Source organism: Hemitrygon akajei, chromosome 1 (genome assembly GCF_048418815.1).
Source record: "Hemitrygon akajei chromosome 1, sHemAka1.3, whole genome shotgun sequence".
Taxonomy (NCBI): Eukaryota; Metazoa; Chordata; class Chondrichthyes; order Myliobatiformes; family Dasyatidae; genus Hemitrygon; species Hemitrygon akajei.
The window spans coordinates 213,587,627-213,602,723 of NC_133124.1; the positions used below are offsets into that span (position 1 = coordinate 213,587,627).

Here is a 15,097-nt window from a genome sequence, read left to right on the forward strand (position 1 = left end):
GTCACTGTAAGTTGCAGAGGGGATAGAGGAGGATGGAAATAATAGTGCAAAGCCAGGGTGGCTGTTTGGATGAACCGTTGATGAAGCCATTGGATAGGGTAACATGGATCACTCCAGCACAGGATCAGGCCATTCAATCCATGTTGTTGTGCTGAATGAATTAAACTAGTAATTCAAAGTCTAACTAAACCAATCCTCTCTGCCCACCCAATGCTCATATCTCTCCAGTCTCTGCATATTCATGAGCATATCTAAGACCTTTACATTTTTACCTCCACTACTACCCCTGTGGCACATTCCAGATACCCACCACTCTCTGTGTGAAGAAAAACCTCATCCCTTGCCTTGAACTTTCTCCTTCTCATCTTAAATGCATGTCCTCGAGTATTAGACATGTTGACCTCGGGGAAACAGATACCGGCTGTCTACTCTGTCTATTGCCTCTCTGAATCTTTCAAACTTAGATCATAAGACTTAGAAGCAGAATTAGGCTATTCAGCCCATTGAGTGTGTCACTGGCATTTAGGGCAGCAATGAAGGTCCTCCATCTCTGACAGTGTTCATGGCTTGCTTCATCATACTTGTAGCTTCCTCTCAGTTTTCACTACTGTCAGTCATGCAAGTACTAGATGGAGACTCGGGAATACTGTCGCACTCAGATGCAGGATTCTTCATTGCTGTTTCGGTAACAATTTTATTTTACAAGTCAGGGTCGTTAGCCCTGAGCTGAACCTCCGAACCTGGAGGACTGGTGGACCACTCTTAGTCTGTCCTCTATCTTTCAACCAATTTGGCATGGGTGATCCTACCAAGAGTCAAAGTTCAAAACCCCTGACTCCAGCCAACATAGTTCTCCGGGCCATTGAGGCAGGCAAGCCTCCAAACCACAAAAAGATTGTGGTCCTCTTGGGAGACTTTTCCATCTTGGCTGATTTATTATCCCTCTCAACCCCATTCTCCTGACATCCCTGTAACCTTCGAAGCCCTTACTAATCAAAAACTTATCAAACTCCACTTTAAATATACCCAGTGACTTGGTCTCCACAGCCAGATGTGGCAATAAATTGCACACGTTCGTCACACTCCTTCGGGTCTCCGCTGCTCCGGGGAAAACAATCCAAGATTGTCAGCTCATGACGGCAAATCCAGGTGGCATCCTGGTAAACTTCTCCTGCACCCTCTCTGAAATGTGAACTGCAAGTCAGAGATTCCGGAAAGGGCCAGCAGATAAGGGAGCATTAACAGTGAGAGAAAACCCCAGTTAACATTGCAGATGGTTGCTGCAGAACTGATACAGAGACGTTCACCAGAAATAGTTACTTTTATTTTCAGGGTGGAGGGCTACAACATGCCCAAGGCAGAAGATGAGGTGCAGATGCTGGAATTTGAGAGAAAAAAAAGATCTGGTGGAGGAACTCAGTACCAGTCGGAATGTCCACAATTCCTCTCCTCAACAGATGCCTCTCCAATTAGTGGGAAAGATGTCGGGAGCTAGGTCACCGTGGGACTGGGATAGAGAATTGTATTGGCAGATCTCAGGGTGGAGTCTGGTTAGAATGCTTTATTATCTCTCTTAAACAGGGAGACCAGTTCTGTAAACGGGATTGCAATACAAGAATTAGGCGTTTGATTTGTTCCCGGACTGTGGAAAAAAACATCATCCTTCCTTAAGGTTGTCTCGTCGCTGTATCTTAATCAGGGTTGACTGTTTACTCTAGGTTGATTTTCCCGCGATTAGGAATCGCTCTGCGGCGGAGAGGGAGAGTGAGGTGGAGTAGGCGTGGGAGTTGTGACCGTCCGCGCTGGGGAAGGCACCCTGAGCTGGCGTGAGGTAGGATGGGCAGTGGGGGTCACCCGCTGTCTGCAGCCCCTGGGGAACCCGCCCTGAGTGAGGTGGGATGGGGAGTGGGAGTCGCCCTGCTCCGATTTGAGGTAGGGTAGGGAGTGGGAGTCGCTCTGCCCCAGTGAGCGTGAGGTTGGAGCCGCCCGCTGGCTGCAGCAGCCGCGAGGGGAGCCGCCCTGACCTGCTGTGAGATCGGGTGGGGTGGGGAGTGAGAACTACCCTGCTCTGATGTGAGTAATGTAGGTTGGGGAGTGAGACCAGCCTTGCCCCATTGATACTGAGGTCGGGCGGGAGTGTGAGTGAGTCGCCTGGGGAGTGGGAGCAGCCCTGCCCCAGTATGAGGTAGGGTGGTGAGTAGGAGCACCCTGCCTCAGTATGAATGAGGTAAGGGTAGGGAGTGGGATTAGCCCTGCTCCAGTATGAGGTGGCGTGGCGAGTGGGAGCCAGTACGACTGAGATGGAGGTAGGGAGTGGGAGCCGCCCTGTCCCGGTGTGAGTGAGCTCCGGTGGGGAGCGGGATCCGCCCTGCTGCCCATTAATTCTCCTTGTTCCCGGCAGAGGGCGCGGGAGTCCCGGGGCAACAGCCGCAGCCGGCGGGCAATGCCAGGCTCTTGAATGTAAACAGACGGATTCGGGAGCCTTTGTTGGCGTTTCTGCCTCGGTGCCAAGGCGCACGAGTAGCCGGCGGGGGAAATGCTGCTGCGCCAGCCGCGGCGCTGACTGAGGAGTGCGGGAGCACCCGTGGGTGTGGAGGAGGGAGCGGTGCCGGCGGGGGGCGGAAACCTGAAGCAAGGCTGCGGCGCATCGTTGGCACCACTCTCAGCTTCCAATGCAGAGGCAGGGACGCTTCCCGCGGACGGGCGATCACTGCACGGCAGATAACCCGGCTGCCGCTTTCTAGAGAGATTCTGCCTCCTGCCAGACGCCGAATTAGTTGGTGAGATTACAACTGCATGCATTTTACATAAATGGTGATCCGCACCCGTTTACTTGGAGGCGAGGAGCGGCTTTGCATCTTTGCTCCTGTTTATTCTAGGATCGGCATTATTATAAAGAAGGTTTTTTTTGTAACACTGATTGTCTCGGTTACCTTTGCCAGCGTGGATTTTATTTCTTGTTGTAATGCCTGTGTGGGTGTTAAGTGCCGCCTCGTTATTCCGCACCTGGTCGTGAGAGAGAGAATTCTCAGCCCGAGTGATTTAGTATCATGGGGCTGATTGATCTGTGACATTGCTATTGTTTGTAGACTGTTTGGTTTTGTCTGCGGAGAGAGTACCTCATTAACCCTGAACCCGTTGATTGCAGCGAAGAAGCCCGTCTTTATTGTACAATAGAACACCTTCCCGTTAAGGCAAATAACTCGAAACCATCTTTTACTCTACCTGTTAGTGCCCGTCCGATTGGTCACGAGCAGATATTGTTTAATAAAAAATATAGACCTTGAGTTTTAATTTTATTTGGCGAGGTTCTGCAATTTTGCTAATGTAAAATCCTTTTGCAAATGAACGATAAAGTAACGTATTAAGTTAAGATGCCGGAGACAATTCAATCCTTTGACAAATGTTACATATAACCGCTATTTGCTTAAAATTTGTTAGAATTGACTGCGTGCAAGATAAGTAATTAAGCTCTTGCCCAAGGAGGAGGACTTGTAGGCATTGGGGTGTGTAGGATGGAGAAGGTGGATAAACTGCAGTGAACCATGAATCATTCAGTTATATTGTTACATACACACAGTAGCCACTTTATTAGGCACCTCCTGTCCCTAATAAAGTGGTCAGTTTATTGAGTGTGTGTTGGTGCTCTTCCGCGGATGTAGCTTATTCACTTCAAGGATCGACATGGTCAGAGATACTCTTCTGCATACCACTGTTATAAAGCGTGGTTATCTGAATTACTGTCACCTTCCTCTCAGCTGGCTATTTTCATCTGATCTCTCATTAACAAGGCGTTTTCACCCACAGAACTACCGCTCACTGGGTGTTTTTTTTTGTTTCTCACATCATTCTCTGTAAGCTGTTGTACATAGAAATCCCAGGAGATCAGCAGTTTCTAAGATACTCAAACCACCCCATCTGGCACCAACAATCGTTCCACAGTCAAAGTCACAGTTCTCCCATTCCGATGTTTGGTCAGAACAACAGCTGAACCTCTTGACCACGACTGCGTGCTTTTATGCATTAAGTTGCTGTAACATGACCGGCTGATTAGATATTTGCATTAATGAGCAGATGTACCTAATAAAGTGGCCGCTGAGTGTATGCTTCGTAACAGATGTTTTTGTATCTCATTCATTGTTTAATCATTGGTTTCATTAAAATATCGTTGTAGAGCAACTCCCCGAGCAAGTGTGTGAAAGGGCCTGACAGCTGTTGATAAGTGTGATAGACAGGGTACGTTTGTCACTTGATGCCAGTCTAAAAGAGTAGATGTTGCTACCTGATGTTGAATGTCGTTTTCCTTCCACGAATGTATCTTCCTCTTCGGGCTGATGTTGGTGCATCTCAATTGGAGCTGGGTATTGGGATGAAGTATTTACCAGGATCTTCATATGGGTGAGAATCTATCTAGTCCTGATGAAGGGTCTCTGCCCAAAATGTTAACCCTCCATAGATGCTACTTGTCCTTCTGAGTTCCTCCAGCATTTTGTGTATATAGCTCTATCTATGGAAAGATGTGCTGGCCCTGGAGAGGGTTTAGAGCAGGGATTCCCAGCCTGGGGTCCATGGACCCCTTGCTTAATGATATTGGTCCATGGCATATGAAAAAGGTTGGAAACTCCTGGTCTGGAGGAGGTTCAGAAGAATTATCCCGGGAGTGAAAGGGTTAATGTGTGATGAGTGCTTGAAGGCTCTGGGGCTTTGCTCTGGAGTTCCGAAGAATGAGGTGGAATCTCATTGAAATCTACCAAATACTGAAAGGCTTGGATAGAGTTGGTGTAGAAAGGATGCTTCAGTTAATGGGAGAGTCTATGATCTGAGGGTACAGACTCAGAGGAGTGTCCTTTAAAACTGAGATGAGGAATTTCTTCAGCCGGCAGTTATTGTATCTGTGAAATGCATTGCCAGGGAGGGCTGGGGAGGCCAAACTGGGTGTATTCAAGGCAGAGATTGATGGCTTTTGGATTGCTCTGGGGGTTAATGGTTACAGGGAGAAAGTGGGACAATGGGGTTGAAAAAAGCGAGCCATGGTTGAATAGAGGAACAGACTCAATGGACTTCACCTCAGATAGTTGAGGAAGTTTGCTATGGGCTCCGAAATCCTAAGAACTTTCTACAGGGGCACAATTGAGAGCATTCTGATGGGCTGCATCACTGCCTGGTATGGGAATTGTACCTCCCTTAATGGCAGGATTCAGCAGAGAGTGGTGTGGAGTTGTGAACTTCCCACGATTCAGGACATTTACAAAGACAGGTGTGTAAAAAGGGCCCAGAGGATCATTGGGGACCTGAGTCACCCCAACCACAAACTGTTCCAGCTGCTACCATTTGGGAAACGGTACCGCAGCATAAAAGCCAGGACCAACAGGCTCCGGGGACAGCTTCTTCCACCAGGCCACCAGGCTGATTAACTCACGCTGATTTGAGTGTATTTCTATGTTACAGTGACTGTTCTATTTATTATAAATTACTATGATTGCACGTTGCACACTTAGACGGAGACAAAACGTTAAGATTTTTACTCCTCATGTTTGTGAAGGATGTAAGAAATAAAGTCAGTTCAATTTAATTTAATATTTTACAATTTGATATTGAGATCTCATCAGAGATCTTTTAGCATCTTTTTTAATAGCTGTTAGAGGTCTGCCCAGAACTATAGGCAATAAGTCAAATTTATTTATATTGTAAAGCAATTTATTATAATTGCTGTTGGCTTATTATTGTCACATGAACAAGGATACAGGGAAAAGCATGTCTGGCATACTGTTCACACAGTTCAAATCATTACACAGTGCATTGAGGTAGAACAAGGTAAAGCAATAATAATACAGAATACAGTGGAAAACCTACTAAAAACATGCAGTGCAGGTGAACGGTAATGTGCGAGAAGCTGTGTGGAATGAGCTTCCTGTAGAAGTAGTAGAGGCCAGTTCAGTTGTGTCATTTAAGGTAAAATTGGATAGGTATATGGACAGGAAAGGAGTGGAGGGTTACGGGCTGAGTGCGGGTAGGTGGGACTAGGTGAGATTAAGAGTTCGGCACGGACTAGGAGGGCCGGAATGGCCTGTTTCCGTGCTGTGATTGTTATATGGTTATATGGTATATGGTTATAACGTGGTAGATTGTGATGCCAAGAGCCCATTTTATCGTAGAAGGGGTCCATTCAGGAGTCTGATAAAAAGCTGTCCTTGAGCCCGGTGCTACGTGTTGCAAGCTTTTATATCTTTTTCTGGTTGGGAGAGGGGGAAGAGAAAATGTCTGGGGTGGGTAATTATGCTGACTGCTTTACTGAGGCACGGAGAAACGTAGATGGAGTTCATAGAGGGGAGGCTGGTTACTTTGTGGTGAGCTGTGCCTCCAACTCTCTTGCAGTCACGTGCGGAACAGTTGCCGTATCAAGGCATCCTGCATCCAGACAGAATGCTTTCAACGGTGCATCAATAAAAGTCGGTAAGAGAGGACGGGGAATTTCTTTAGCCTTCTGCGGATGTGGAGACATTGGTGAGCTTTCTTGACCATGACTTCAACGTGGTTGGACCAGGACAGGAAGCACACACCTATGAACATGAAGCTCTCAACCCTGTCAACCTCGACACTGTTGACGTAGGCAGGAGCACGTGCACTGCCCAGCTCCCCTACAGAAGCTGATGACCAGCTCCTTTGTTGTGTTAGCCTTAAGAGAAAGGTCGTTGCCGTGGCATCGCGTCACCAAGCTCCCTACCTCCTTCCTGTACTCCGACTCATTGTTACTCGAGATGTGGCCACTACGGTGTCATCACCCGCAGGCTTGTAGATTGAGTGAGAGCAAAATCTGGCCACGCAGTCATGACTGGCCAGGGAGTAGAGGATTGCAATGTATGGCAGCCTCCTGTAATGGAACAGTGTGATTTGAATGGAATTGCTAATGTGATCCGGGCCAAGTGAGTCACTCCAACTGACTTCGTTCTGTGTTACTGGAGGTACTAAAAGACTGTTTAAAAAAAAATCTTGGTTTAAGTAGCATTTTAATTTTTTAAATAATGTGTGTAAATTTATTTATTTAGCTCTAGCCTAATCGCAGGACAACTTACAACGAGCAGCAACCTACCAACTGGTACATTTTTTAGACGGTGGGAGGAAACCGAAGCGCACAGCGGAAACCCACACAGTCAGGCAGCGACGGGAATTGAACCTGGGTCACGTGTACTGTAATGTGTTGTTAATCTTCATTAGCTTGCTGATATGAAGATATGAAGACTGTGTTGTTGAAATGCTTTGTTTAGAGAAACGTGGCAGTTTTTGGGCCACAACGTAGAGCTGACATTGTCTTAACACAAGAAAGACGTCTCAAAAACAATATGGTGGACGGGATATTTAAAACTTTTCCTCTCATCCTAGGTATCTGATATCTCGCGACTTCAATTGGTTGGGTTACTAATCCCTTTTACTCCAGTGACTGTTCACAAACATCAGTTCCTCATGCCTTTCAGTCTGTCCTTTTGCTGTTACATCACAGCTAATCTGCCTGTAACCCCTGGTAGTGAATTCTCCTTTTGTCCTTTTTAATACACAACATATATGCCTTACGCAAATCTGTCAATGTCATGGTTGAAAGTTCAGCACCTTTTGTCACCGACTGTTCAGAATCCCACTACCTCCTATGTTAAAGGGCGCTAAGTCACCAGGTACAAATTTTAAAGGCAAATTTTAAGCAGCAGAGAAAATAGTTCCTCAATCTACTTAACAAATATTTAAATCTTTTTTTAAGCCATCTTAATTAAATCATCTCTTAATCTTATGTAGCTGAGGCAATGTAAGTTCAGACCTGGTATTTAATGTTGAAAGATTTAGTGTGTGTGTGCATGTGCGTGTGTGAGTGAGTGAGACCAGATACCACCCTGCAATTGATGCTCTCGCAGGTATTCCCAGTAACTAAAAAGGAAGCACAAGAGAATCAATGAAAGACTACACACAACTAAAGACAGACAAACAACCAATGTGCAAAAGGTGACAAATTGTGCAAATGCAAAAAAAGGAAAACAAAACAATAACATTGGGTGGTATGGTAGCATAGTGGTTAGCACAACGCCTTACAGTACAGGTGAGCCAGGTTCAATTCCCGCCTCTGCCAGTAAAGTGTTTGTACGTTCTCCCCGTGACTGTGTGGGGTTTCTCCCGGCGCTCCAGTTTCCTCCCAGATGCACCGGTTGGTAGGTTAAATGGTCATTGTAAATTGTCCCGTGATTAGGCTAGGATTAAATTGTGTGTGGGGTTGGGAGGCTTTGCTCGAAAGGGCCTGCTCCATGCTGTATGTCAATAAGTATTGAGAATATGAATTGTGGAGTGCTTGAAAGTGAGTCCCCAGGTTATGGAGTCAGTTCAGTGCTGAGGGCTGTTGCCATGAATTGGTGTCATTCTTTTAAATATTTCTCTTGAAGTGAGATGCCCTGAATCAAATTAGAGCTGGCACTGACTTGACGAGCCCATTCGTCTGAAGATGACATAACAATTGGATGAACCTAATTAAGTACTGTATGCCAGATGAGGTCTCAGCAGTGCCTGTCCAATTGTAGCATATCTTAGTATTCACCCCTTTAGATAGAAGCCTGCTTTTCCGTTAGCCTTTATAATTAAGTTAATGAGTGGGGTTTATACTGTGAACTTGCAAATTGAGTGGGCAGTAAAGAAAGGAAATGTAGTGTTAGCATTCATTAGTCCAGTCCCTGGCCTTCACGTGGGGCTTAATTACTAAGCCCGGCAGAACTATTTCTACTGACAGGAGAAGGGGCAAAGGCTGGCTACTGGCACCTTTAAAGCCAGTTGCTTTGGGCAGGTGGGGCTTGTTGGCTGTGGTTAGCAGCTCATCTAGGAGAAGGAAAACTCTGATCTTAAACCTCTACTGCCAGCGGTAATACCCTCTCATGGTAAGGGCTTCGTGAGTAAACCCCGAGGAAAAATCTGGAGTTGGAGTCCCTAAGGCAGCCCTATGTTGCATTCAACACTGACCAGGAACGCCTGCAACACCGCTGGTGCCGAACTGTATCGGTTTCAGACATTCCTTTGGGTTCGTCAGCTACAGGGGGAGTCTGCTGCATGGGCAGCAGCTTGTTCTCCATATCATACTGCCCTGGCTTGCGTATCACACATACAGCAAGGACACAATATCCATGGTTGACCCTGACCAATGGAGGGCCAGTCAATAAGGCATTGGTCAGACCACATTTAGACTACTGTCAGCTTCTGGGGCCACATATTTAAGAAAGAATGTACTGGCATTGCAGAGGGTCCAGAGGACGTTCACAAGAAGGATCCCAGGAAAAAATAAATCAGCTACGATGGAATGGCAGAGGAGACTCGATGGACCAAATGGCTTAACTCTGCTCATATGTCTTATGGTCTTTTTATCAGAATAAAGGAAGACTTGCATTTGTATGGTGCCTTTCACCACCTGTATTTTCCAACTCATCTGGTAACATGTTGGTAATACAGCAGCCAATTGGTGCAAAGTTCCCATGGTCTGCAGTATATACGATCGGTTAATCTATTTCAGTGGCAGCTGGAGGAATAAATAGAAGGGGAATGATGCTCTAACCTCGAAGGCTTTCCCCACCCCTACTGTTACGTAGGCCGCCGACAGCAGCTGGCCAGTTTGTGGTAGTATCTGAGCTCCCATAGGCAGCCATCTTTGAAACTGCGGTCTATAATTTATCGTCTAAGTCGCTGAACTGTCAGACGTGGAACAGTTCAACTGACAAATCTAGGAGGCGTTATGAGCTATGCTCCCTCTAAGGTGTTTTTTATTACAGTTGTTCAGAACAACCATTGCTCTGAGCAGGAACTTTTTACGCAGCCTGAAAACTGTGCGGCACTTCAAATGCTTTTTTTAATAATAAGCATACCATGAATATTTAGAATGAAAATGAAAAATCACATACTTTTGATTTAATTTATTAATTGAAAGGTATAATGAAATACAGTACACCAAAGAAAATCTTTCACGTTTCATAAACTTTATCTAGCTGCGCCCAATTCCAGCTGGGTGGCAGCAAAGTCTATGTGCGCGGGTGCACCTGCGTGGTTTAGAAGGGACAGTGGTTATGAGCCTTTGCAATTTCCATTTGCCCTGCAGTATGCACGAGAGAGACTTACATTGTACAAATCTCTTTGCAAAGTTTCACTGGAGCTTAAGGTTGCAGCTGGGTTGTTGATCTGGCTGAACAATTCTGCGTAACATATTCTTCTTCTTAAGTCCGTCACCCCTACTGGGGCGTAGGATGCTGATGGCAGCTCACCAGAGTTCTCTGCCCTGGGCCAGTCTTTGTAGCCCACTTAGGCGAAGATCCTTCCTCTCCCAGGGACGAGGTCTCTGGAGCTTCTGTTGGTGTTTCTGTAGTACTTGGTTTTTTCCCGGATGGGGTTGCTAGCCCCATGCTCAGCCCTCCTCCTTTTGCAGTCGGGCCTGGGAACCATCCATGGCGTAGTTGTATAAAGTCTTACAGAATGATTATTTATAAATTAGAAAGTGTTGGTTCAAATGCAGCACAGTTGAGCAGAGTAGAAAATAGGTTGCCCAAGTTGTTTGGTTGATAGTTGCCTGGTCTGGTGCTGAACCAATTGGCGTATATCTCAGCTTTTAACCTCTACCAAGTGTCTAAAGCACCTCCAAAGAGGCGGACAGAAGAGATTCTGTGGATGCTGGAAATCTGGAGCAGCACACAAAATGCTGGAGGAACTCAGCAGGTCAGGCAGCATCTATGGAGAGGAATAAACTGTCAATGATTTGGGCCAAAACACTTTTTGGCTATTTATTCCTTCCCCTATACCCCCCCCCCCCCCCCAATAGGTGCTGCTTGACCTGCTGAGTTCCTCCAGCAGTTTGGGAGTTTTTCAAAGAGGTGGAACCTGAGGAAATCCATCAGACGTGGAAGTGACAGCGTGGAAAGTGAGGAAACTGACCTGTCCTGACCGGCTACATCACCATCTGGTATGGGAATTGACAGGGGTTTGCGAGGACTGCTGAGGATCATCAGGGTCTCTACACCACCCTTCAGAGATAATTACCCAGAGCGCTGCAAACCCAGATTCCTTAACATTGTCAATGATCACTCCCATCCATCCAGCAATCTCTTTTGACCCTCTACCATAGATACAGTAGCATTAGGACAAGCATTGTTAGGATGAGAAAAACAGCTTTTTACCCCAGGCCGTGAGACTACTGAGCTCCTTCCCACCACCCAGGTCTCATCACGTATGAAGCTCCAGTAACGTTATATGGTTTATGTTTTAACTTGTGTGGTAAAAGCTCCTTATTATTAATTTGTTTGTGGTAGTATTACTTTGTGTTGTGTGTGTGTGTGAGTTATATGCACTTGGTAGTGAGGAACATTGTTTCGTTTGGTGGCATACATGTGCACGGTTGAATGACAACAAACTTGAACGTGAAAATGTTTAGCACGGGAGGAGGCTGTTTAACTCGTCCTATGTGGAAAGGTTGAACGAGCTAGAGCTTTTATCTTTGGAGTGAAGGAGGGTGAGAGCCAAATTGATTGATGTATATAGGATTATAAGAGGAATGATTGTAAGATATAGAGTCAGTGTCTTTTGCCGGGGGTGGTGCGATTGCTAATGCCAGAGGCCATCTGTTTAGGATGAATGGAGAAAAGTGTAGAGTAGATATCAGAGATTAGATTAGATTCGATTCAACTTCATTGTCATTGTGCCGAGTACAGATACAAAACCAATGAAATGCAATTAGCATCTAACCAGAAATGCAAAAGAATAGTGTTATTTACAAACTAACTGCGAATAAAAAGTAAGTGCTACAGCATACAGATATAAAAGTACTGAGACAGGACAATATGGGTTCAGTACTGCTTAGCGCTGTGATGTGAGGTTCAGCAGGGTCACAGCCTCAGGGAAGAAGTTCTTCCAGAGCCTGCTGAAGGTAGCAGTTCATGTGTTGCCAGGGCTGCTAGCTGAGGTTGACACATTAGGAACATTTAAGAGGCCATGGATTGACATATGAGAATAGGGTTGAGAGAAAAAGTAAATCAGCCATGATGGAATGGCGGAGTGGACTTGATGGGCCAAATGGCCAGATTTTGTCCTATGTTTATGGTCTTATGAAGGCATGTTTCCTCATCTCCACTCTAATCCCATGACCAATCAGTTTAGATCCACTCCCACACAGTCTGATGTGGCTATGAAATTAAACAGGCCTTTCACATTTACTCTGTGTAGGTCCCTCACAGCTTTATAAACCACAATTAAATCTCTACTCTGCTCCAAAGAAAACAATCCCAACCTATCCCATGTTTCATCATGACCATATTTTTTTCCAGACTTGGCAACATCCTTGTAACTCCCCCGGCGCAATCACATCCTTCCTGGAAATCAGTACTCAACAAGTGGGTGAAAAAGTGCCGTTTTATCATGATCTTGAACGCAGGGGATTCTGCTGACACTGTAAATCCAGAGCAGCACATGTTACGTGCTGGAGGAACAATGGAGCATCTGTGGAGGGGAATAAACAGCAACGTGTCAGGCCGAGAACCTTCACCAGGACTCTTACGCCCATGGTAGCCAAGCGCTACTGCAGAATTGGATTCCAACGAAAATCTGTCCAGTCACTAGAGAGCCAAGGATCAAGTTAGGGACCCCCACAACCAAACTCAGCAGGTCAGGCAGCATCTCAGAGAGAAACAGTTGATGTTTCAAGCCGAGAGCCTTCATCTTCATCAACCGAGAGGTTGGGAAAAGGGCAAAAAGAGTTGGGGGAGGGGAAGAAGTACAAGCTGGCAGGTGATGGGTGAGTTGATGTGGGAGGGGGAGATGAAGTGAGAAGCTGGGAGGTGATAGGTGGAGGAGGTAAATGGCTGAAGATGAGGGAATCTGGTAGGAGAGGAGAGTGGACTGTGGGAAAAGGAGGAGAGGAGGAAGGAATACAAGTTGGCAGGTGATAGGTGAGATGAGTTGAGCGGGAAGGTGAATGGTTGGGGGAGGGGAGAAGAAGTGAGAAGCTGGGAGGTGATAGGGGGAAAGGACTGAAGAAGGAGGAATCTGATAGGAGAAGAGAGTTGTCAAGGGGAGGAGGGACACCAGTAGGAGATGCTAGGCAAGTGAGGTGAAGGGGTAAAAGGGGAGCCAGAATGGGGAATGGACAAAGAGAGAAGCGGGGAAACTACCAAAGGCTGCAGAAGTTGATGTTCGTGCTGTCAGGTTGGAAGCTACCCAGACAGAATATGAGGTGTTGCTTCTCCAACATGAGACTGTAGACTGGGGGAAAGGCACAGTCTCCTTCGTATTGATTGCCATGGTTCAGAGTATAAAGAAAAACTTTCCTTTTGACCAAGGGGATTTGTTTGTGCTATCTTTACTTTCACACCAACGGTATCATTCTTAAATAAATCCTGACCTCAAATCTTAGAAGGTGCGTCATTCCTGTAGCATGTCCTCAGAGAGATGCGTGTGCCAGATGTTAGCAGCTGTCCTACTTATGATGAGATATTAACCCACACTGCTGCTGGTTCCACTTTACAATGGGAGGTGCTCCTACAAGTAATATGTTTAATTATAAAATCAAATGTCCCAAATGTATCAGCCTCAGCTACTACCCCAGCAGCCACTACACGCCAGTCAATTACCATTCTCTGTGTGTTAAAAAAAGCCTCCGCCATCTTACCCACGCTTTCCACCATTCCCCCTAAAAGGATGTCCTCTAGTATTAGCCATTGCAGCCCTGCCTGTCACCCTTTCTATGCCTCTCATCATCGTATAAGTTTGAAGAGATTCGGTATGGCGCCAAAGACACTTCCAAATTTCTACAGATATACCATGGAAAGCATTCTAACTGTCTGGTAGGATGGGGGGGGGGGGCGGGGGGTGGCTACTGCACAGGATCAAAAAAAACTGCAGAGAGTTGTAAACTTAGTCAGCTCCATCATGGGCACTAGCCTCCATAGTATCCAGGACATCTTCGAGGAGCCATGCCTCAGAAAGGCGGGCATCCATCATTAAGGACCCCCATCACCCGGGATATGCCCTGTTCTCATTACTACCATCAGGGAGGAGATATGGGAGCCTGAAGGCACACACTCAGCGATTCAGGATTAGCTTCTTCCCCTTTGCCATCCAATTTCTGAATGGATATTGAACCCGTGAACACTACCTCAATATTTTTAACTACTTATTTAATTTAACTATTTTTATATATTTACTGTAATTCAGGTTTTTTTCCTATTATTATGTATTGCAATGTACTGCTGCCACAAAGACAACAAATTTCGTGACGTATGCTGGTGATATTAAACCTGATTCTGATTCAGATCAAATTGCCTGTCATTCTCCTTCGCTCCAAAGTTAAGTCTTTGCTCGTTCATCCTTTCCACAGGAGACACAGGCTCTTTTACCTTTCAGAGCTCATGGGAGTGAAATGCCTTGTTTTAAAGGGCATATATTTCAGGTGAGTTCCCTCTCTCTCCACAGACACTGATTGACCAGCTGTGTGTTTCCAGCAATTTTTTAAATTCAAGTTCCCAACATTTGCCTTTACCTTTTTGATCTTGAGGGATTGAGATGTCTTATACTGAAAGTTATGTGAAAACGATGAGAGGGGCTGAGCTCTCTCTCTTCACAGTGAGGAGGGGCAAGTTAAAACAAGATGTACAGGGGCAGTTTTTTTTTAACAGAGTGGTGGGTGCATGGGATGTACTACCAGGGCTGGTGGTAGTGGAGGCAAATATACCAGGGGCATATAAGAGGCTCTTGGATTGACACATGAACGTGGGTGCTTTGGACACTGTGTAGGCAGAAGCAATTAGTTTAGTTAGCCTTTTATTTAATTAGTTTGAAAGGCCTGTTCCTTTGCCATGTTCTATGTGTGCGGGAAGCAGCAGTGATAAAATCGTTGACGTAAGGAAGGCTCCACAACGGGAAGTCAAAATTGACCAATGCCTACCCACAATCAAAGACATGTATACAGAAAGAGGTCAGTAACATCATGGAGGATCCCACCCACCCTGCTCATAGACTGTTTGTGGCATGTGGCATCCACGCCAGGACTACCAAACTCAGGAACAGTTGCTTTCCCCAAGCAGTAAGACTGATGAAAACTTCA

The 15,097-nt window shown here is 45.9% G+C and overlaps 1 protein-coding gene across 4 annotated transcripts in view; it reads left to right on the forward strand.

The window, feature by feature from the left end:
* Window positions 1-1,733: 1,733 nt before the first annotated feature.
* add2 (adducin 2 (beta)) overlaps window positions 1,734-15,097 on the forward strand; it is a 133,831-nt gene continuing 120,467 nt past the window's right edge. The window contains exons 1-2 of one of the 4 annotated variants that reach the window (XM_073060209.1): window positions 1,734-1,831; window positions 2,402-2,780. The gene's annotated coding sequence lies outside the window, so the exon portion shown is untranslated. Of the gene's footprint in view, window positions 1,832-2,021; window positions 2,781-15,097 lie in introns of those variants that run through there. The other 3 variants (XM_073060228.1, XM_073060246.1, XM_073060238.1) reach the window with 3 other exon arrangements.